General features: G+C 45.7%; 2 long non-coding RNA genes across 2 annotated transcripts; one reads left to right on the top strand and one right to left on the bottom strand.

Annotated features, from left to right (window-relative positions):
* Window positions 1-2,472: 2,472 nt before the first annotated feature.
* LOC145547310 (uncharacterized) lies at window positions 2,473-12,858 on the bottom strand. The gene is made up of 5 exons (XR_014083742.1): window positions 12,720-12,858; window positions 12,487-12,536; window positions 11,437-11,571; window positions 8,632-8,722; window positions 2,473-2,743 (listed from the first exon to the last, which is right to left on the bottom strand). It is a non-coding gene; the product is annotated as an uncharacterized LOC145547310 (long non-coding RNA).
* A 29-nt stretch (window positions 12,859-12,887) lies between these two features.
* Window positions 12,888-21,472, top strand: LOC145547339 (uncharacterized). Its single transcript, XR_014083765.1, has 3 exons — window positions 12,888-12,987; window positions 18,357-18,515; window positions 19,664-21,472. It is a non-coding gene; the product is annotated as an uncharacterized LOC145547339 (long non-coding RNA).
* The last annotated feature ends 1,070 nt before the right edge of the window (window positions 21,473-22,542 follow it).

Genomic DNA, 22,542 nt, shown 5'->3' with positions numbered 1-22,542 from the left:
ACAGTTCCTAAGGAGCTCATCTTAGAGTGTCAACATCTTCAGTCTTCAGTAAAACTAGTCCCCATATTACAAAACTGCATTGTTACTAATACTTAACCGTGGGATTTCACTTGCAGTGCAGTGGTTAAGACTTCACCTTCCAATGCTGGGGGGTACAGGTTAGATCCCGGGTGGGGAAGCCAAGATCCCACATATCTCACAGCCAAAAACTCATAAAACAGAAGCAATATTGTAACCAATTCAATAAAGACATTAAAAATGGTCGACATTCATCAAAAAATCTTTTTAAAAAAGCTAGACTGTGACTCCACACTCTTTATCTTCAATGTCTGATTCACATCAGTAGCTCTTAAAATGGACAGTCATCTGAGAAATTACCTGTTGGAACTGTTGTCATAACACCTGGTCCAACAGTTCAATTTCCCTCCCCCAGCACTTACTTATGCAAAGGTGTACTATAGAAGGGTTCCTATGCATACAATTTTACATGAGAGGGCCCTGACTGAGCCTGAATTTAGAGGGAAAAAAAGAAACAAACAGAAAACAACAGCCTTTCCAAATCAATGCTACATTCCAAAAACATTAAAAGACACACATTTTAAGCTATCAAGAAAGATTTACTATAGCCTTGCCCAAAGTTAGATAATCTGGCAACTCAAAGCATCTCATTGATGGCCTCAGTCATTAATGAGTTAAAATATAATCTGTAAGGCACTTACATGTGTGTTGTTTTATATAGACAGTTTAACAGCGATTTTAAATTGTGTGAGAAAAATGATTTAAAAATACTCCAGGAATTCCTGAAGTATGTTTTTTTTTTTTAAACTACCCTATGATTACATGTAGCTCCCATCAGTACATACATATACACAATGGAATATTACTCAGCCATAAAAAGGAATGAAACTGAGCCATCTGCAAAGACATGGGTGAACCTAAAGTCTGCAACGCAGAGTGAAGTAAGTCAGAGAGAGAAAAACAGATATCACATATTGACATACGTATGTGGAATCTAGGTACAGATGAACCTATTTTCGGGACAGCAATAGAGGCACAGGTGTAGAGAATGCGCATGTGGACACAGGGTCAGGGGGTAAAGAGCAGGGATGAACTGGGAGGTTGGGATTAATGTATGTGCCCTACCAAGCGTAAAACCAACAGCTGGTGGGAACCTGCTGTAAGCTCAGCTCGGGGCTCTGTGATGACCTAGATGGATGGGATGGGGGGGTGGAAGGTGGGAGGGATGTCCAAGAGGGAGGGGATGTGCATATTCTTATACAGCAGAAACTAACACAACTTTGTAAAGCACCTATATTGTTGTTGGTAGTGGTTGCTAAGATATATCCAACTCTTGAGTTTGGGTAGGCTCCGGGAGTTGGTGATGGACAGGGAGGCCTGGTGTGCAAAGAGCTGGACACGACTGAGCAACTGAACTGAACTGAACTGAACTTTGTGATCCCATGGACTATAGATCGCCAGGCTCCTCTGTCCGAGAGATTTTCCAGGCAAGCATTTCCTTTTCTAGAGCATCTTTCTGACCCAGGGATCAAACCCACATCTCCTGCATTGCAGGTGGATTCTTTACCACTGAGCCACCTGGGAAGCCCAAGACAACTATACCCCAATAAAAAATAAATTAAATCAAAAAAAAAAAAAAAGACTTCATGAAGGCTGACCCTTCTCCTTACCTGGCTCTCTTCTGCAAAACGATATGGGTGGGTATGAGCAGAGGCGGATTTACCAGAAAGGTAAGACATTTGTGCCTCAGATCGCTCTCTTACAGGAGTCTATTTTAAGGCATTCCTTCTGCCATATGTGTTTTTGAAAACTGCCAAAATAAGAATTTGTATTTTTTTTCCCAAGAGGGCCAGGCAAACTGAGTAAGCCTCAGGCTTCATGAGACCTGGATCTGGGCCTGGTCATTGGTCGTGAGGAGTAAAAGCCCTCTGTCCTTGGTAGCTGTTTAAGTGAGTGTTTATTGAGCACCTACTATGCAGCAGGCAATATGAAGCTCTATTTACTCCAACTTGGAAGTAGAGAGAAGGAAAGGGAAAGATTATGGTTCTGCACCTCACCCTTACTTCTGCCCCAACTCTGATGCTCCCAAGGACTGTATCTGTTTAGATCCTGCCTTGTGCTACCAGAGATATGAGGCGACTCATGGGAAACACATTTAACAAAACTGTAAACCTCAAAAATAAAACCCGAGTCAGTGGAGACACCAAACAGAACAGGAGCTTTGTGGATGCAGCCCATCAAGTTGTTCCATCATCTAGGAAGCCTCAAAGTTGGCAGGAGTGGGAAGGGGGCTGCACAGAGAAGGGGTGCTGGGACCAGGATCATCAGGGTGCATAGTGGCTCGGCATCAGCCAGAAAGGTGACCCAGTGGTCGTTCAGCCGGGAAGTCGTTATCGCCAAAATCTTGGCTTTCTTTGCCCACCAAAGTGAAATACAAAATTATGGAGACAGAGCTGGGAGGAAAGAGAAAGATGGCTTTAATCTTCAGCCAGCGGAGGGGAGACACAGTAGGCTCGAGCCTCAAGATCTGTGCCCCACCTTCCATGAGGAATCTGCAGGATCATATAGAGGAGGGCACACAATCAGAGGCAGGTGATAAGGGACAAAGTTGTAAGGATCTTGTATTCTTCCTCTTGCATTGTTGCAAACACAGTCATAGGCTGGCGTCTGGTAGCCTGGGTCGCTGGGTCCATTGTCTCCTGTTTATTGCCCTGCGGCTTTCTTTCTGAAATGCAAAAAGAGAAAAACTACAAGGGGTGGTCTGCAAACAGAGTGCTGTAAAGGTGATCACCAGATACAGGATGTGATGAAAAAGAGTTAAAGGATAACACACAGGTGGGGCAGTGGTAAAGAATTCTCCTGCTAATGCAGGAGACTCAAGAGACGCAGTTTCTTTTTTTTTTTTTTTTAATAAATTTATTTATTTTAGTTGGGGGCTAATTACTTTACAATATTGTAATAGTTTTTGCCATACATTGACATGAATCAGCCACGGGTTTACATGTGTTCCCCTTCCTGGACCCCCCACCCACCTCCCTCCCCATCCCATCCCTCTGGGTCATCCCATTGCCCCGGCCCTGAGCATTTGTCTCATGCATCGAACATGGAATGGTGTTCTGTTTCACATATGATAATATACATGTTTCAATGCTATTCTCCCAGAACGTCCCACCCTCACCTTCTCCCTCAGAGTCCGTAAGACTGTTCTATGCATCTGTGTCTCTTATTCTGTCTCGCATATAGGGTTATCGTTACCATCTTTCAAATTCCATATATACGCATTAGTATACTGTATTGGTGTTTTTCTTTCTGGCTTACTTCACTCTGTATAAAGAGACGCAGTTTCAATCCCTGGGTCGGGAAGATCCTCTGGAGAAGGAAATGGCAACCCACCTCAGTATTCTTGCATGGAAAATTCCAGAGGAGGAGGAGCCTGGCGGGCTACCATCCATGGGTTCACAAGGAGTCGGACACAACTGAGCATACATGCACACACGCATAGGTGCAGAACGGAGCTCGTGCCGAGTTAGAGGCCGATAGGTGTGGGATGTAATTTACATATCAGGTCAGTCTTTCCGCAAACAAACTACAGATTAGGAACAGTTAAAATCAAAATGATTAGCTACAGATTACAGACTAGAAATGGTTACAGTAAAAAAAAAGGACCCGGCAAAGGGCAAGAGAAAAAAAAGAAAAACTTTTTCCACTGCAACAAAGTAGCCCAGGGCAAGGCTTCATGGGTCATGGATACTTGCTACAGAACGTGGACTTCTCCTGTTGGAACCTGGGAGACACTCAAGCATTATGAGCACAGTGGAGACAGTACTGGACTTGTTGGTGACATGAGACAACGCTCAAGACTTCGTGTGATGTGATTTTAGGTTGCTCAGAAGACCCTCCGTCCCTCTTTTACGCATTTTCCTACATCTGGTGGTCTTTTTGTTGTTGTTCAGTCACTAAGTCACGTCCGACTCTTTGCAACTCCAAGCACACCAGGCTTCCCTGTCCTTCGCTATCTCCTGGAGTTTATCTTCAGATTCATGTCCCTTTAGTCGGTGATGCTGTCTAACCAGCTCACCTCCTGCTGCCCTCTTCTCCCTTTGCCTTCAACCTTTCACACTGGTTATCTTTCCTTTATGCTTCTACCTGCACCACCTGGCATGGGAACTTTTTCTCTTAGCCTCCAAGGTGGTCATAAGACCCAAGATCCGCCATCATTCTCTGTCTTTTGAGGATCTGAATATTAAGTTAGACATACAGATATAGTGGCCACAGCAACAGTTAGAGCAAAGTTTTCTTGCAGCAGAGAGAAGGTTCACCTGTTTCACTTCCCAGGCCCTCAGGGCCACCTTGATTCGTTTCTTTCCTAAGGTGTGGTGACTGATCCTCATTTCCCAGAGCTTCCCCAGTGTTCTTCAAATAGATTCATTTTGTGCTGAAGTTAAAGGACATTTCTGTTATTTGTTATCAACGCTTGGCATATATACCTGCAAATATAACCCTTGATTTCTCCTTTGCAAATAGCTAATGACTGTACTTTCTATAGTCTATTACCTAGCTTTTATCACTTACTGATAAAGCAATGGCTCTAGGCAGAAAAGACTGGGTTTCTCTAAGTCATTTACATGTTAGTATGAATTATTGCTAACCCTTTAATTAAGGAGTATCTTGAAAATGGTAAAAGACAATAGCATGGAGGATGGAGGAAGTATGTCACTGGGCAAGAAAGAGGAAATAGAGTTTCTAGAAAGCCCAGTTAACAGATTTCAGAGTTTCTCTAATGTTAATCCCATCTTCCTCATATTCTCCTCTCTCTTATTTCTCCATTCTTGACAATTCCTCTTCTTTTCAAGACTTCTGGACATGTCTAAGAAATCCTAGAACCTGCTGATGGTGACGGTCACAAAGAGAGGAGTGCATTTCAGGTAAGTTAGACTCTTCCAGGCACAGGGTCACGTCTCTCGCACTGAACATGCTGTCTGTAGCTGCACACTGCCAGCTACAGAAGGCTTGCTGTGGCTCCCAACAGCCAATCCCTGTGAGGGTTAGCGCTTGTGCAGAGCGGAGCCTGACTTCCTGCAAGGTTCACGCATAGGCTCTCAGTTTCCTTCCTGAAACATGCCTGCTCCATCATCTATGGTTGCCCTACAAACATTTGAAAAGAGCCATCAGGGGAGCTTAAAGATTTCTCTGAACAAAATATATCCACACAAGACATACCTTTTCATTTGCTGGTGAGCTCCTCATGCTGGATTATATCCCCATCTTGTCATTGTCTTTTCGGAAACAAAAGCCCTGGAGGTGGACACAGAGCAAACTCCAGATAAGGTTTAATCAGTGCAAAGTAAAGCACACGGATCACTTCCTTTGATCTGGAAATGTGCACGCCTAGTGCTATTGCCTATTTTGTTAGTTTTCGAAATAGCTGATTTCTTGCAAGCTTGGTTTTTTTCACAGATAAGCAATGGAAAGTAGACAGAAAGAAGTCATAGAGGCTCATATGCTGTATTAAGGTATTTGGACTCTTACCTGCAGATGGTAGAAAGCATGATCTGTAGTCAATAGGTCTTCAATCTCTTAAAAGTTTTCTTTCCAGTTGAGTTTTTTGAACCAAAATACAGGAGCTTCCTTTCTCCCCAGCGTGTGCCCTGGATTGGGGGTTGCTCCTGTGGGTTGGACTCTGTAGGGGCTCCACAGGGTCTAGGGAGGGGCTGAATCATACTCTATACTGGCTTTCTCCATTCAAAGAGATTTCCATTTCTTATTTTTAAGCATAGCTACATCATCTATGTGCTGTACTCTGCTCAGACACTCAGTTGTATCCAACTCTTATGCAATTTCATGGACTGTAGCCTGCCAGGCTACAGAAGAACTAAAGAGCCTCTTGATGAAAGTGAAAGAGGAGAGTGAAAAAGTTGGCTTAAAGTTCAACATTCAGAAAACTAAAATCATGGCATCCGGACCCATCACTTCATGGCAAATAAATGGGGAAACAGTGGAAACAGTGGCTGACTTAATTTTTGGGGCTCCAAAATCACTGCAGATGGTGATTGCAGCCATGAAATTAAAAGACATTTACTCCTTGGAAGGAAAGTTATGACCAACCTAGACAGCATATTAAAAAGCAGAGACATTACTTTGCCAACAAAGGTCCATCTAGTCAAGTCTATGGTTTTTCCAGTGGTCATGTATGGATGTGAGAGTTGGACTGTAAAGAAAGCTGAGCACAGAAGAAATGATGCTTTGAACTGTGGTGTTGGAGAAGACTCTTGAGAGTCTCTTGGACTGTGAGGAGATCCAACCAGTCCATCCTAAAGGAGACTAGTCCTGGGTGTTCATTGGAAGGACTGATGTTGAAGCTGAAACTCCAATACTTTGGCCACCTCATGCGAAGACCTGACTCATCGGAAAAGACCCTGATGTTGGGAAAGATTGAAGGCAGGAGGAGAAGGGGACGACAGAGGATGAGATGGTTGAATGGCATCATGGACTCAATGGACGTGAGCTTGAGTAAACTCTGGGAGTTGGTGATGGTCAGGAAAGCCTGGCGTGCTGCAGTCCATGGAGTCACAAAGAGTTGGAGATGACTGAGAGACTGAACTGAACTGAACTGAGCCTGCCAGGCTCCTCTGTCCATGGGATTCTCCCAGCAAGAATACTGGAGTGGGTTGCCATTTCCTATTCACCAGGGGATCTACCTGATGAAGGTATTGAATCCATGTCTCCTGCATTGGCAGGCGAATTTTTTACAACTAGAGCTACTTGGGAAACCCCACAGCATTCATACATATATATTATTCATTCTTTCATTCTATCCTTAACTGAAAAAAAAAAAAAGAAAAAAACTTGTAATGGAGAATCTTGCATTTCTCCCTGTCCAATCCCATAATGCCAATGTCACCTTGGCTTTATCTTTCAAGATCATGTTGCATTTTGATTCTATCATTTACCCTATTATAAACCTCCCTGTCAGGTTTGTTTCTCCTTATTTTTCCACAAACCTTCCATTTTTTTCCCAAGGCCGAAGATCCTGGCACAATTTAAGTGTTTCAGAAATAAATAAATGTGGGGGAGGACTTTGGAATCCCACTGACCATGGAATTACGGGATTTGAATCAAGCTACCAAGATTTCAGGGCTTCGCAGGTGGGGCTAGTGGTAAAGAACCCACCTGCCAATGCAGGAGATATAAGAGAGGTGTGTTCAATCCCTGGGTGAGGAAGATCCCCTGGAGGAAGAAATGGCACCCCACTCCAATATTCTTGCCTAGAATATCCCATGGAAAGAGGAGCCTGGTGGGCTACAGTCTATGGGGTCATAAAAGAGTCAGACACGACTGAAACGACTTAGCATGCACACATGCACCAAGATTTCAATGGGCAGTGGGATTCCAGGTGATAAGTGGGTTCCCCTGGAGGGATTTGACTTCAAACAGAAGTGCAAAGACAGGCTGATTTGCACCTTCTACTAGGAGACTGTTTAGGTGCTGAGGCCATGGAGGGAGGAGCACAGAGGGTCATAAATTCAAAGGCAGAGGAAGAAACCCAAACCAGCTATTCCCAGGTTCCCCAGCTGGATCCACTATGATTCTCAGTCTAGCAAAATGCTTCTCTGCCTCCTCTGCTGCTGCTCCAGAGAAAGGAAGAGTCAGCATTCTCCCCATGCTGATGACATCTGTTACTGCCAGGGATTAAGAACAGCCTCCAAAGATAACTGCCCTGTTATCTGTTATTTCCAGACTGAATAGCCTACAGTCACCTACTCTAAAACCAAAATCCCTTTTTTTGGTTTTGTTTTTTTAATGGTCTAGTAAGACCTGTTAAGGAAATTCTCCAGGCTAAGATGATCACGTTCATAATCTATGGAAATGGATGGCTCTTAGGCCAGCATAAGGAGGTCTGTATGCATCCTTAGCCTTTTCTCAGTCACAGCAATATCACTTTTATATGCTCTTTATATGGGATTTCTGCATCGAATTTACCTAAATAATGAGTTCTATGCTTTAATTAAGGTCTTAAAAGTGTTGCTTGGAGCTTTTTGAACTTAATCTCTCTTCTGTTTGTCTTTGGGTAGGAGCAGAGAGAGAAATATGGGCTTTCCTGGTGGCGCAGATGGTAAAGAATCTGCTTGCAATGCAGGAGACCCAGGTTCAATCTCTGGATAGGGAAAATCCCCTGGAGAAGGGCATGGCTCCCCACTCCAGTATTCTTGCCTGGAGAATTCCATGGACAGAGGAGCCTGGCAGGCTACAGTCCATGGGTCACAAAATATCGGACATGACCAGGTGACTAACACACACACATAGAGGGAGAGGCAGTGTTTGAAAAAAAGAAAATTGACTCTGCCCATAGATTCTCTTGATTCACCTGCAGGTAGATGAGGCTGTGGCCATATGTGTTTGTTAATTGCAAGAGATAAAAACCCTCCTTAAGTTTATCAAGGAGCATCCATTGGCTTATGTAATTGGGAAGTGCAAAGGGTAACCTGCTTCAGGCACAGCTGGATCCAGGTGCTCAAAGGCTATCATCAAACAGCTGCCTCTGCTCTCATTCACTGATGCTTTCTCTTTTCTTGACTTTTTAATTAATCAGATGACCAATTTTAAACTAATCACCTTGCTCAGGAGATGGGAGAATGCTTGCTGGCCAGCCTGGGTCATATGTCCACATCCATAGGAAGGCCAACAGAGAGAGAAGGGGAAGCCTCTAAAAAGAAATGAAAGGAAAAGTGTTGGATCAACAAAATGATAAAATTTATTCCTACCATTGTAATAGAACAGAGACCCCAGAAACTAAGGCATGTTTGTATAGAATCTAATGTATGGATGCAGGTAGTTTGACAGATCAGTGGGGAGATGAGATGCTATTTACCAAAAGGTGGTGATAAAATCGTCACTCATCATGGGAGGAAAAAGGTGAAACTGGATCACTGCCTGACACCACACCAAAAATGAATTTCAGATGAATGAGAGACCCACGGGTCATTGTAAAAACTTTCAAACTCTTATGTAATGTGGTGAAGAATATCGTTCTCATTTTAGGATAGGGGGAAAAAATAAAGATAAAAAGTACAAAGTATAAGAGACTGACAAATTTAAGAACACTATAATGAAGAAATTTTGTTAATCAAAAAAGACATATTAAAGAAAATGAAGAATCAATCTATAAACTAGAATATATACAAACTACACACACCAGGCAAAGGGTTATTATAAAAAGATACAAATATCAAAACATTTAAGAACTCTTACAATGCAATAACAATATGATAAATCAATAGAAAAAATAAGCAAAAGACATGGAAAGATATATTACTAACCAAAAAAATATGCAATAAACTTATGAAGAGCTGCTCAACCTCAAGGGTAATCAGTGAAATGCAAATCAAGATCCTGATGAGATTGAAATTTATGTTCAGGTAATTGACAGAAATTGACAGAAATTTTAAAGTCTAACAATATCAAGGGTTGATCAGAATGTGGAACAAAAGGAATATGTATTATACACTGCTAGCTGGAATGTGAACTGGTATCATCATTGTATAAGACAGTTTGGCATCATTAAGTAAAGTTGAACATTTATAACCTATAAAGAAAGCTGAGAGCCAAAGAACTGATGCTTTTGAACTGTGATGTTGGAAAAGCCTCTGAAAGTCCCTCGGACTGCAAGGAGGTCAAACCAGTCAATCCTAAAGGAAATCAGTACTGAATATTCATTGGAAGGACTAATGCTGAAGCTGAAGCTCCAATACTTTGGCCACCTGATGGGAAGAACCGACTGATGCTGGGAAAGATTGAAGGCAGGAGGAGAAGGGGACGACAGAGGATGAGATGGTTGGATGGCATTACCGACTCAATGGACATGAGTTTGAGTAAACTCTGGGAGCTGGTGATGGACAGAGAGGCCTGGTGTGCTGCAGTCCATGGGGTTGCAAAGTCGGACAAGACTGACTGAACTGAACTGAGTGAATGAGGAGTTCACTCCTAGGTACACCCCTAAATGCATCTCTTACATACATGTTAGCAGATGTGACAAGATGCTTATAACGATGCTAATTTTAATAGCAATCCAGAAACAACCCAAATGCCTATGGACAGGAAAGTGGATACAAACATGGTGGTATATTTGGGGGGGAATCCTTGTTAGCCCAGCTAGTAAAGAATCCATCAATTCCTGGGTTGGGAAGATCCCCTGGAGAAGGGATAGGCTACCCACTCTGGTATTCTTGGGCTTCTCTAGTGACTCAGCTGGTAAAGAATCCAAACAGCAGTGAAAAGGATTGGTTGAGGCCACAGAGAACAAGAGAAGTGGACCTTTGTGACATAACAACATACAGCATACCTTTTCAATACAATTCAAATAACCACTGAAAACAAAAGATATGTCTTTGAGGCATACACACACATATATATATATGTGATAAAACTGTGTCTTAAAAAAACAAACAAACAAGGAAATGACAAAGTAAAACACAGAACGATGGTTACTTTAGGGTGAGAAGGACCAGGAAAAGAGCAGGTGAAAACCACGTAAATGTGTGAAAAGATGTAGCTCCGGAGATGCCCTTGGCTCATGGGTGTTCGTTGTACGAATTGACTCTGAAAGTGTTTCATGACTGGGGGATTTTCATTTATCTGACTCTGTGCTCCAGAGATCCGTTTGGTTTTTGAATGGTAAGTTGTTGGATAAATGCATGCAAATGTGAAGGCAAAGATCAGTGCTTAGGAGAGACAATCGGAAGCTGATGGTTCAAAGATGATGTTTAAAGCCCTGGGAAGAATTTGGATGAGGAGGAAGAAGTCAAGGAGGGAGGCTTGTGGTCCGCACTGTTTAAAGACATGGCAGAGAAGCTGAGCCAAGACCAGGCCCTGAGGAAGGAAGGAGGACCCTTGAGTGCAGTGTCTGCGCCCTAAGAAAAGAAGGCATCCGAAGAAGAAGGTACTGGTTAGCTGTGTTGAGAAAGGTCAGGCCAATGATGTGACCACTGGACTTCACAAGTTCAAGGTCATTGGTGACCTTGAGCAGAGAAGTTCCTATGTAGTGCAGGGGGATGAAACCTCTTGATCTTCGATGCCACCACCCTGCGTGGAACCCTTTTCTGTTTATCCCCCGTGACATCTCTGCCTCAGTCTGGTTCCCCACCAGCCAGTCTACAGCATATTGGACACGGGCCCGACCATGACTGTCCCTTCTGATGTCTGTTGATGCTGTATCTTCATGACAAGACACCTTCACCAGCAACCTTTCTTGGCACTCTTGTCTCTCTAGTCTATTTTGAGCTTTTCAGAGTCACATGTCTGCCCACCTCCACGTGTGTGGCCTTGAGGGCCCATCCTTGCCCAGCCAGCAGTTTCTTAAGACTTTGCCCACGTAGCCCGTGCAGAGTCGTCTCAGGCCAACCCTCCCCTTCTTCTCCTCACCTGGCAGAGTTTCTGGAAGGAGGGCAGCAAGCTGAGAGATGTGGTGACCTCGCTTCTGACTCCGACTCTGCCACTGATAATCTTGGTGACTTGGAATCAAGCCCTTTCCTGCTCTGGGTCTCCATGTCCTAATCTCTGAAAGGAGGAGGTTCAATTGCGGTGCTTTGAAGGGTCCTTCCCTCTGGAATATTCTGATTCTAGAGACAGAGGTGTAGACTTATACTCTGAACTCCTGCCGTCAAAAGTGCAGACAGTGTGACCGTAATCCTCTATTCATACAAAACTCACCTAGCCTTTGGCCAGTCGAGAAGTGGGGCTGTGGACATATAGTGAGAGACTCTACATGGCACTCACTTTGCTGGGTGGTTCTCTACCTAAGATCAGGGCTCTTTTCCTCAGCAGGTAAGTGTGGCCAGCATCTAAGACTGGCTAATGCTTCCTAGGTATGGCAAAGAACACATCTGCCAGTGTAGGAGACCTAAGAAATTCAGATTTGATCCCTGGGTCAGGAAAATCCCCTGGAGGAGGGCATGGCAACCCACTCTAATATTCTTGCCTAGAGAATCCCATGGCTAGAGGAATCTGGAAGGCTACAGGCCATAGGGTTGCAAAGAATGGGACACGACTGAAATGATTTAGCACCCACACATAATGGATCCTCTCTGAGTCCAGCACAGCCAGTTCCTGGTTCCTTGGCTTCTTTGAATTGCAAAGGCTTTGGGGAATAAAAGGGAATTTTATTTTAAACCATTATTATGCGACACCAAAAGTGGTTCTCGTTTTGAAATGCCTAGTGACGACCGGTTTTATTTTTATACCCACCATTTCCTTGCAAAGAAATTAAACAAATAAACAGATGCCTCTCTTTCTCTCTTTTGGCTTGGGTCCACAGACAATACAGTGCTTCCTGCACCATCTGCTGGCTCTGTAAAGGTAATTAACAAATGCACACTATTCCCAGATGAGGCTGGTTTCTAAAGGACAAATCACACCAGGCAAACGGGAGAGAAACAAAATTAGACCATGGCAGGCATGCCGGGGGCTACAGACCTGGCCTCCACTGGAGCGCGTTGTTACAGCCACTTGTCAAATTTTAGCTCCTGGAAATGAATTCAAATAGATTTAGCTAAGGAAACTGAATTTCCCTCCTGCTGGGAGGCCCTCAATAAGAGCAGAGGACAATTTCAGGGTGTCCAGGATGTTTGTTTCTCAGGTCTCATCCTCTGTCTTTATTTATCATCATTTTCTTAAGAAGGAGAAATTAAAACAGATGGCAACAAAACCTCAAGATATAAGGTGGCGTGGGACTCTGAACTTTGGCTTCAGAGGCAGGTAGATTATGAATCTCAGTATCTGTCTGATCTACCACGTGCTGTGTAGCCCCTCTGAGCCTTGTTCTCACACCTGCACGCTGGGGACAACAGTGATACGGAATGTTCAGGCTCATTGTCACAATGAACAAGATCATGGATTCAGGTCAGGGGTCACATCCAGTGTCGGGCCAGTATGGAGCCCATGGCCAGTGGTAGCTGCTGTTAACATCACTATCAGGTGAGGATCCAGGACTGCCTAATCCACCCTCAGTGGCAGGGAATTAATAACCCTTCTAGCAAGATCCATATTCTAGAAGGGGCAGAACCCCTGAGTGTAAAAGGAGAGACTAGAAGAGTTCATCTTAACAGAAGCCTAAGTCTTAAAAAGATGCATTTAGGGGCAGAAGACACAATTACCATCCATACATATTCAAACTACCTAAAACCCAACGGAGTAAGTGCTCATTTGGACTAAGATTGAGGGCCTGGAGTAAGAGGTATGTGCTGGAAATTTTAAAAGTGAAGGAGAAAATGGGTTGCAATAAGATTGAAATAAGAGTTGTGGAAGCAGAGAATTATCTTTCTGGGAATAAGGAATTGTTTGATATGCTTAAAGCTGCTGCTGCTGTTGTTCAGTTGCTGAGTCCTGTCTGACTCCTTATGACTCCATGGACTGTGACACGCCAGGCTCCTCTCTCCTCCACTATCTCCTGGAGTTTGCTCAGATTCATGTCCATTGAATCAGTGATGCTATCTAACCATCTCATCCTCTGCCACCTGCTTCTCCTCCAGCCTTCAATCTTTCCCAGCATCAGGGTCTTTTCCAGTGAGTCAGCTCTTCACATCAGGTGGCCAAAGTATTAGAGCTTCAGCTTCAGCAATAGTCCTTCCGATGAATATTCAGAGTTGATTTCCTTTAGAGTTGACTTCTTTGATCTCCTTGCTGTCCAAGAGACTCTCAAGAGTCTTCTCCAGCTCCACAGTTCAAAAGCGTCAATTCTTCAGTGCTCAGCCTTCTTTATGGAGTTAGAAAGGACCAAACTGGAGATAGTGAAAGAGGCGGAATCTTGGCATGCTTCAGTCCATGGGGTTACAAAGAGTCACACACGACTTAGCGACTGAACAACAACAACAACAAACAGGAGATGGTTCCGTAACCTTACAGAGGCTCAGAAGATAGAGAGTGAAGGGATGAGGATGGGGCCTTCTTTGTTTTCTTTGCCTCTGACTGGTCAAGTCAGGGGTCAAGGGACCTGCTTCTGGTTCCACAGAGAAAAACATCCCAGAAAACGCTGTTCAATGAGAGACCCAGGGCTGCTGGAAGCAAAGTCAGAAGGTGGATGTTTGCTTTCTGATGGCAACAAAAGATGATGCCCCAGCCAGTAAAATGATAATATCTGAGGTCCACAGTCCCCTCCCTGATGGCTGGAACTGCATTTTTGTGGAGGGAAAGAGTCTTAGTAAATGTCAAATTCACCCACACTCGCCTCTGGTGCTGGATCTCTTAAAATGTCACTTGCTGAGGGACAGCCGACGCATTACCAGACGAGCCAGCAGCCAGCAGACCAACCTGGAGAACAAAATCTACCACCATCTATCTGCCCTGAGCTTGTTCAAGGAACTTTTTCTTCTTCCGACTAGACAGCCTTAGATACTGACCTTCTCCTTGGTGACCGCTGGGAATTCAGAGCATGGTGACCTCAAGGCATCCAGTTGTTCCCTTGAAATGCTTTGGAATTCTACTTCTTCCATGATGTGTTCCGCAAAACCAGGAGCAACCGTAGATAAATGCTCCTCCTCTATTCTCTCTTCATGTTAGGGACATCCTGCCATTACTGTTCATCAGATCAACTTCCTCACAATAGAAGTAGCAATTACTGTAGACAGTATGGTGATGGGTGTGTTAACTGGGCACGTGATGGCAGAGAGAGGCTTCCTGTAAGAGAAAACCCTCAGTTCTGAGTCAAGAGTTGGATTTTCCTAGATCAACGAGGGGAGAATGGAATTCCAGTATAGAGACTTGGAGAAGTCCACTTGACGGGTGGAATCACGACTGTGGTCCTATTTACGTGGCTGTAGTATTTAGGGGACACTGAAAGCGGGTTGCAAAGCGAAAATCAGAAACAGCTTCGCTTTACAATGGCCAGGCCATGGAAGCAACCTAAATGTTCACTGACAAAGGAATGGATAAAGAATATGTGGTATAGAGAGATCCACAATGGAATATTAGCCAGCCACATAAAGAACAAAATAATGCTGTTGGCAGCAACATGGATGCAACTAGAGATTGTCATACTGAGTGAAATAAGTCAGACAGAGAAAGACCAGTATCATATGATATCACTTATATGTGGAAACTTTTAAAAATGATACAAATGAATTTATTTACAAAACAGAAAGAGTCACAGACGTTGAAAACAAGCTTATGGCTCCCAAAAGGGGAAGTGGAGGGGAGGGATAAATTGCAGGATTGAGACTGACAGATACACACTACTAAATATAAAATAGGTAACTAATAAGGACCTCCTGTGTAGCACAGGGAACTCGACTCAATACTCGGTAATGACCTATATGGGAATGTGTGCTTAGTTGTGTCCGACTCTTTGCAACTGCATGGACTGTAGCCCCCCAGGCTCCTCTGTCCAAGTGATTCTCCAGGCAAGAATCCTGGAGCGGGTTGCCATTTCCTTCTCTAGGGGATCTTCCCGATCCAGGGATTGAATCCAGGTCTTCTACACTGAAGGCAGATTCTTTACCATCTGAGCTACCAGGGAAGCCCATGGTATATGAGACTAGAACCTAGAAAAGTGTGAATATATGTATGTGGGTGTGTGTTAGTCACTCAATCACGTCTGACTCTTTGGGACCCCATGGACTGTAGCTCACCAGGCTCCTCTGTCCATGGAATTCTCCAGGCCAGAATATCAACCTGGAGATCTTCCCAACCCAGGGATTGAACCTGGGTCTCACGGATTGCAGGCAGACTCTTTACTGTCTGAGCCATCAAGGAAGCCCGAATATATGTGTATGTATATGTATATGTGATTCACTTGGTTGCTCAGCAGAAACTAACACAACAATGTAAATCAACTATACTTCAATAAAAATTAATTTACAAACATAAAGGGCTTTCCGTGGCCTGTCAAGGACTTTAGACCTTGTCTTGGGGACAAAGAAATCTAGTCAGAGTTTAAACAGTGGTGACATGATTATATGTGTTTGAGAAGGCTCATTCTAATGGCCATGGGGAGAAGGGATTGGACAGTAGCAAAGGAGACCAGGGTGTGGGTTATTGAAATGATCTCTGTGAAAAATGATGAGAGCCTGAAATAAGCAATCAGTGCCTTGCACATAGAAAGTGCTCACCTGGTGACGTCACTAGCAATGGGCACAACTCGGGAGGAATCTCAGATGACAGATGGCATCCAGGTTGCCCACTGCCATATTTGCTCAGGTCTGGAATTCCTCTATTAATGAGAGAGAGATTTGAGGACGGACTTTTCTCATTTACTTTCACATGTCCAGTGACTATTTTGGTGCCTGATACTTGTTTTTTGTTTTTTTTTTCTCGGATTGAGCATAATTATTGAATTCAGTGGAGTTTACCTGAGGTGGAGACAGGAGGAAGAAAGTATCCAGGTGGCAAATTTAATGCTTGGACGATGATTTTTCACTTTTTCACAAACACAGGCTCTCTTGATACAGCAGGTGCATTTGAGCAGATGGCACTATCATCTCCCAATTTTACAAAAGGAAACTGAAGTTGTAGGGATTGAGGCACCTGTGCAAGGCTGATTCCTGAGTAGTAGAAATGCTGAGAGAGCAGCTTTGAGCCCAGGACACAGCCTCTTAAGACAGAGGACCCCTCAGAGCTCAGGGCATCTTCAGAGGAGATGGTAGTTTCTTTACCTGTATTCTTATGGGCATCCTCTCCCTCCCAATTGGACCCAGCTGCTCTTGGCAGAAAGTCTAGAGGCTGAGGTCTAAGTTGGAAATTCTACAAACCCCTGCAGTGGACGCAAGGCCAAGGACGGGCATTTCCGGAACACCCAGGTGAAGTATGGCTGGCACCAAGTCCTCTCTTTACCACCCCAGCTCCCGTGCACATGACACTGCTGAGATTTGTGATGATAAGTGACAAAGACTTTACTGCAGTCTTTCTGGGTCAGGGAGGTCCCCTGGAGCAGGAAATGACAACACAATCCAGTATTCTTGCCTGGAGAATCCCACTGGACAGAGGAGCCCGGTGGACCTCAGTCTATGGGGTTTCGAAGAGTCAGACCTGATTGAGCGATTGAGTGTGCATACTGCAATCTAGGGCTTTCTCAGATGGCTTTGTGGTAAAGAATCGCCTGCAATGCAGGAGGCACAAGAGACTCGGGTTCAGTCCCTGGGTTGGGAAAATCTCCTAGAGGAGGAAATGGCAACCCACTCCAGTATTCTTGTCTGGAAAATCCCATGGACAGAGGAGCCTGGTGGGCCACAGTCCATGGGGCTGCAGAGTCAGACATGACTGAGTGATGGAGCACAGCATATACTACAATCTAGGCTTGTCACTACCCTTTCATCTGCTTTCTTCCCTGTTCCCACCCTTGAAATGGCATCGTAATATTTATGGAACAAGTTCAAGTTCCCCACTTGGCACTAGAGAGCACCCCTGACCCCATCTGTCTTCTCTTTCATCATCTGTCCTCCTGTCTTTACAGGCACCTTCTCTTGTAACCAGAGTGTAGATGATGTTGGCTTTCCTGTCCCTGAGGTTGCCTGTACACTGATGGGGTCAGGTAAACTTGAAGTCAAGCCCACGCTCTGTAATTTATTAGCTGTGTGATCTTGGGCAGGTTTGCACAACTTCCCTGAGCCTCAGTCTGTTCTTTACCACGGAGCTAATTATCCTTTCCTTGCAGACTTGTGTCAAGAATGAAGGAAATGTATGCCACGTGTTAGCACACACCAAGTATGCCGTATGATCGACAACCACCCTCTAAGATCAGTTCAAGACCAGCCCCTTCCATGTCCCTGGTCATCACACAAAGCAATCTCCCTCCCTTCTGCCTCCTGGAAACATAATGTTTGCTGAGATTTATTGAGTATTGAGGGCTTCCCAGGTAGTACAGTGATATAGAACCCACCTGGCAGTGCCAGAGATGCAAGAGAACTGGGTTCGATCCCTGGGTCGGGAAGATCCCCTGGAGAAAGAAATGACAACCCACTCCAGTATTCTTGCCTGGAAAATCCCATGGACAAAGAGTCTGGTGGGCTACAGTCCAGGCTTTTTCACAAAGAGTCAGACACGACTGAGCGTGTGCACACACACAATGATATTGACTCTAGGCCCAGTACTATTTTCATGGATGATCTTGGCTGACTGCACCACAAGCTTAAGCATCTTTCCTGCCTGTATGTTATCTTTGTAGAAACTAAGACTCAGGAAGAGTCAGCTATTAGCCTAAGGTCGGGAAGCTAAGTGGGAGGGGAAGGATCCCAGGCGTTCTCATGCGGGGCCGGAACTCTTAACTGTGGTGCTGGATCTAAGACGTTTACACCTGGAAATGATATCCTGGGAGACGTAATTAGAGCTCCTCCTCCTGTGTGTTCCACTCGCAGACATTCATGGAGGCCCTCGCACGTGCCAGCCACGTGCAGAGAACCAACAAGCAAGGCCCAGTTGTAAGGACCTCAGAGTCAGCTGAGAAAAGGACACAGGCACCCAAACCAATGCCCTCAACACTGCAGGCGTGGTGGCAGAGCTTGTGTGCGAGCGAGGTCAGCGTCAACCTGGGGAGGTCAAGGAGGACTTCCTGGAAGAGGTGGTCGTGTGTCTTCCCGTCTGGTGTCCTTCTCAAGAATTAGCGTTTCTGGATCGTCCTTTAACTTCCAGCTCATTTTCCTTCTCCTCTCACCCTTTGTTTTGTAATCTTGGGGTGCTATAACCAAACACCATAGACTGGGTGGCTTACATAATAGATATTTGTTTCACACAGTGCTGGAGGCTGAGATCAAGGGGTCAGCAGGGTCAGGTCCTGGTAAGAGCCCTTTTCTCGGCTTGCAGATGCTGCCTTCTCACCATGTCCTCACGTGTCAGAGAGAGGGAGCTCTGGTCTAAGGCGCCCTCTTCTTATAAGCTGCATTTCATGCCAACCTTCATGACCTCACTGAGCCCTAATTCACTCTCCAAGGCCCTGTCTCCAAATACCATCCCACTGGGGATCAGGGCTTCAACATATGTATTTGGTGTTGGGGTGCGGGTGTGGAATAGAACATTTTGGTCCATAATAAGCTCTGGGAGTTGGTGATGGACAGGGAAGCCTGGCATGCTTCCGTCCATGGGGTTGCAAAGAGTCAGACACGACTGAGCAATTAAACTGAACTGAAGAACTTTTCGGTCCATACAGAAGTCTTTAAAATAACCAAGTGCCTGCTAAGTCGCTTCAGTTGTGTCCGACTCTTTGTGACCCTATGGACTGTAGCCCACAGGGCTCCTCTGTCCATGGGATTCCCTAGGCAAGAATACTGGAGTGGGTTGTCTTGCCCTCCTCCAGGGGATCTTTCCGACCCAGGGACAGAACCTGCGTCTCTTATGTAATTCTTCAGGTGTAATAGCATGGTGACATCATATAGGGAGACAGAGGAAAATGAGGGAGTTATCTCTTTGCATTGTGGGTGCTCCTCTAAGGATCTGAAGCTTGGAGGATCCAGCATCACTATTTTCAGGCAGGAGAAAGTCAGCAGGCAGGATGCCTCAAGGTTCTGAGACCGTCCCTCTGGAATCCAAAGATAGAAGGATTGAGGAGGAGGAGAAGGAGGTTTCAAGAGAGGATGGGACTCCTAGGTCACCCTTCCAGGTAGATTCTGCCAGGGAAGAACAGGTTAAATGATGCGAAGGTGAAGACACATTTTGTATCTCCATCCAGACTCCTCGTGCACCTGTGACCAGCAGGGGTCAGACTGATGTGTCCAGATGCCCTTCTTTACAATGAGATTAATTCAAGTGAGAGACAGCAAGATCATCTTTGTGAAGTCAGGAACGCGGCTCTGCCTCCTATGTATAGACAGTGCTCCATCTGAATGTTGAACCTGCCCTCAGTGGCGGCTCCCTCGTCAGGGACTGAGTTGTGACTGATCACGCTCAACTGTATACCCAGCCCACGCTCATCCCAAGCCCCTCTGTTTCCTCTGTCTACTAGTCTAGACTTTGTCACTAGACCTCCAGCTCTGCACTTGACCCCCAGCCATTCCCTCCGCCCATGCCCAGGGGCCCCCAGTCCTCTCCCTATTGTCTATTCTGTCTCCTCCCTACAGTTGGTCAAGTCGGAAACTTACAAAGCTTGTGATCCATTGCCCTGGGGCTCTTGGTTATCTGTATGTTTCCCTTTTGGCAGCGCAGTGCTCCAAGCTGGGCAGCACAGTGAGAATCTTTTACTGGGTGGGATGATAAAAAAGATCCTGGAGTTGGTGTCAGAAAACCTTTCACCTCAACCCCAGCTCCTGCATTTACTGGCAGGGAGATGTTGGTGTGTGTCCATCTTTCTGACCCAGGGGTCCCTCCTGCCAGGGTTTGTGAAGGTCACCACCACAGCCCAGGGGTTGACACTGCCCACACCACTGCCTGATAAACAGGGGTGAAGTGTGACACCCATACATTAGGGCTGGTGAAAAAGCCCCATCCTGGGCCCTGTTCTCTAGACGGCAGGGGTGCAGCTTCCAAGACTCCAAGCTCATCAGGCAAACAAGCCCATAAGCACCTGACAGGCTCTTTCCTGGCTGCAGTTAGGGAAACAAAGGCTCCCTTTAGGCTGCACCCTTCTCCCAAAGTCCCTGAGGCTGCTCCCTGCTTCTCAGGAGGTCCTTAGAAACAACTGGTCCTTGTATTGATGATACAGAAAATCAGGATCAAAGAGACTGATGACTCATTTGAGGTCATTGGAAAAAAAGGTGTTGGATCTCTACTGGGTTTCTGCTCCTCCCAGCCCTACTCCTCTGCTGCTAATTAAGAATCTACCTGGTGAGGCAACTGCATTTACAAAACTCCCTCTGTTTGCAAAGTGCTATTAAAAGGTGGTCTCAAGGGGAGTCCTCTAGGAGGCCTCCATCCTGGAGGACTTTACAAGCTGAGCCTAGACAAGCGACAGATGACGTCTGATCAGTCCTGAGTGGTGCTAGGGGCTTGTCCTGAAGCTGGAAGCAGGTAAGGCTAAATGGAAAGGGTGAGTCTGAGTAATATTAAGAGCAGAAATCACAAAGCACAGAGAAAGCGGAGGAGGCGTCCTCATTAGGAGCAGCTGCCAAATGAAAGCGGCAGGGCCTTGGTGGGTGTGGACTAGCCCACCGACTGCCTCTCTGGGGTCATCTTCCCCATATCTCCCCATCCTTCACCTCCGGGTCCCCCCAGAAACTAGGACCCCAATTTGACTTGCTATTGCTGGAACATGCTGGGCTCTTTCCTGCCTCCCTGACTCGATACACAGAGCTCCCTTCCCTGGAATGCTCCTTTCCTCTCGTGTCTACAAAAGAAGAAAAATGGGCTCCATCTCTCCTCTTCAACGAGGCCTTTGCCGGCTTCTGTAGACAGAGATGACTGCTGCTGCTTCAGGCTCCATTTGAATCGCAGTGAAAAGAACAATGGGTTCTTGAGGGCTTCGTGTACACGCACGTGAATGTTTGTATATATGTGTATGTATATGTGTGTGGTCTATATACAGATCAATAGATAGTTAAAGTGTTACTCCCTAGTTGTGTCCAACTCTTTGCGATCCCATGGATTGTAGCCCATGAGGCTCCTCTGTCCATGGGGTTCTCCAGGCAAGAATACTGGAGAGGGTTGCCATTCCCTTCTCCAGGGGATCTTCCCAACCCAGGGATCGATCCGAGGTCTCCTGCATTGCAAGTGGATTCTTAACTGTCTGAGCCACCTGGGAAGCCATAGACAGATAAAAATCTCAATTCTTAGAGCAACTCTGTGCCATTATCCCCATTTTACTGCTGAGCCTCTAGAACAGAGGGCTGGAGACTTTAATTAACTTGCCCAAGATGATTCAGCACCTGAGTTTGGACTGAGGCTCAAACTCTCACTTCCTCTCTCAGAGAGGAGGAAGTCCTTTTCTATTCCAAAGACGGTGACGTCTGATTCACCTGCCTCATGGCCGCCCCTGCTATCAGGGCGCAGCTCTGGAGCAGAAATCCAACGCACATCTGTTGAATGGAATTGATTCGAAGAGAGCTGGCAATTAGAAGGCTTTCGCAGACGGCAGTGGGACGAGGTGCGGTGGCATAAACGATGAGTGAGGAAAGCAGGAGTCAATTAGCAGAGGATGCTCCAGCCTATGATAAGGAGCTTTAATTTGATGGGAGACAATGGGGAGCCATTATTGCAGAGCTCGGGGAAAGGCGGTGACAAGCCCCTAATGACACATGAGGGCCTTTGAAACCTTTAATTGCCGCCTGCAATTTTCCTATTTCCTTGCAGAAGTGACGGGCCAGGCCCGGAGGATGAGCAGGGGGCTGCTGTTTCCCAGGCTGCCCCACTCACAGCAAGGTCTCCATGAGATCACCACCCCTTCCCCAAGTGCTGAGTGGGGAGGCTGCGAAGGGGCCCAGGTCACTGCCCCTGCCTGTACCTGAACCCTGACCAAGATCCTCCCAGCTTCCCACACCCTACAGCCTATGGGGCTCTTGGGATGGAAGGAGTCTGCAGGGACACTCGGACCCCTCACCCCGTTACAATCCTCAGTCACCATCACTGCTGACCTTTCTGCAAACTTCTGCCCACCTCCACCCTCCCTGTTCCACCTAC

This window comes from Giraffa tippelskirchi, chromosome 1 (assembly GCF_054371585.1).
Source record: "Giraffa tippelskirchi isolate mGirTip1 chromosome 1, T2T-mGirTip1v1.2.pri, whole genome shotgun sequence".
Taxonomy (NCBI): domain Eukaryota; kingdom Metazoa; phylum Chordata; class Mammalia; order Artiodactyla; family Giraffidae; genus Giraffa; species Giraffa tippelskirchi.
The sequence above is the reverse complement of the archived record's forward strand: the minus strand, read 5'-3'. Positions and strand labels throughout refer to the sequence as shown.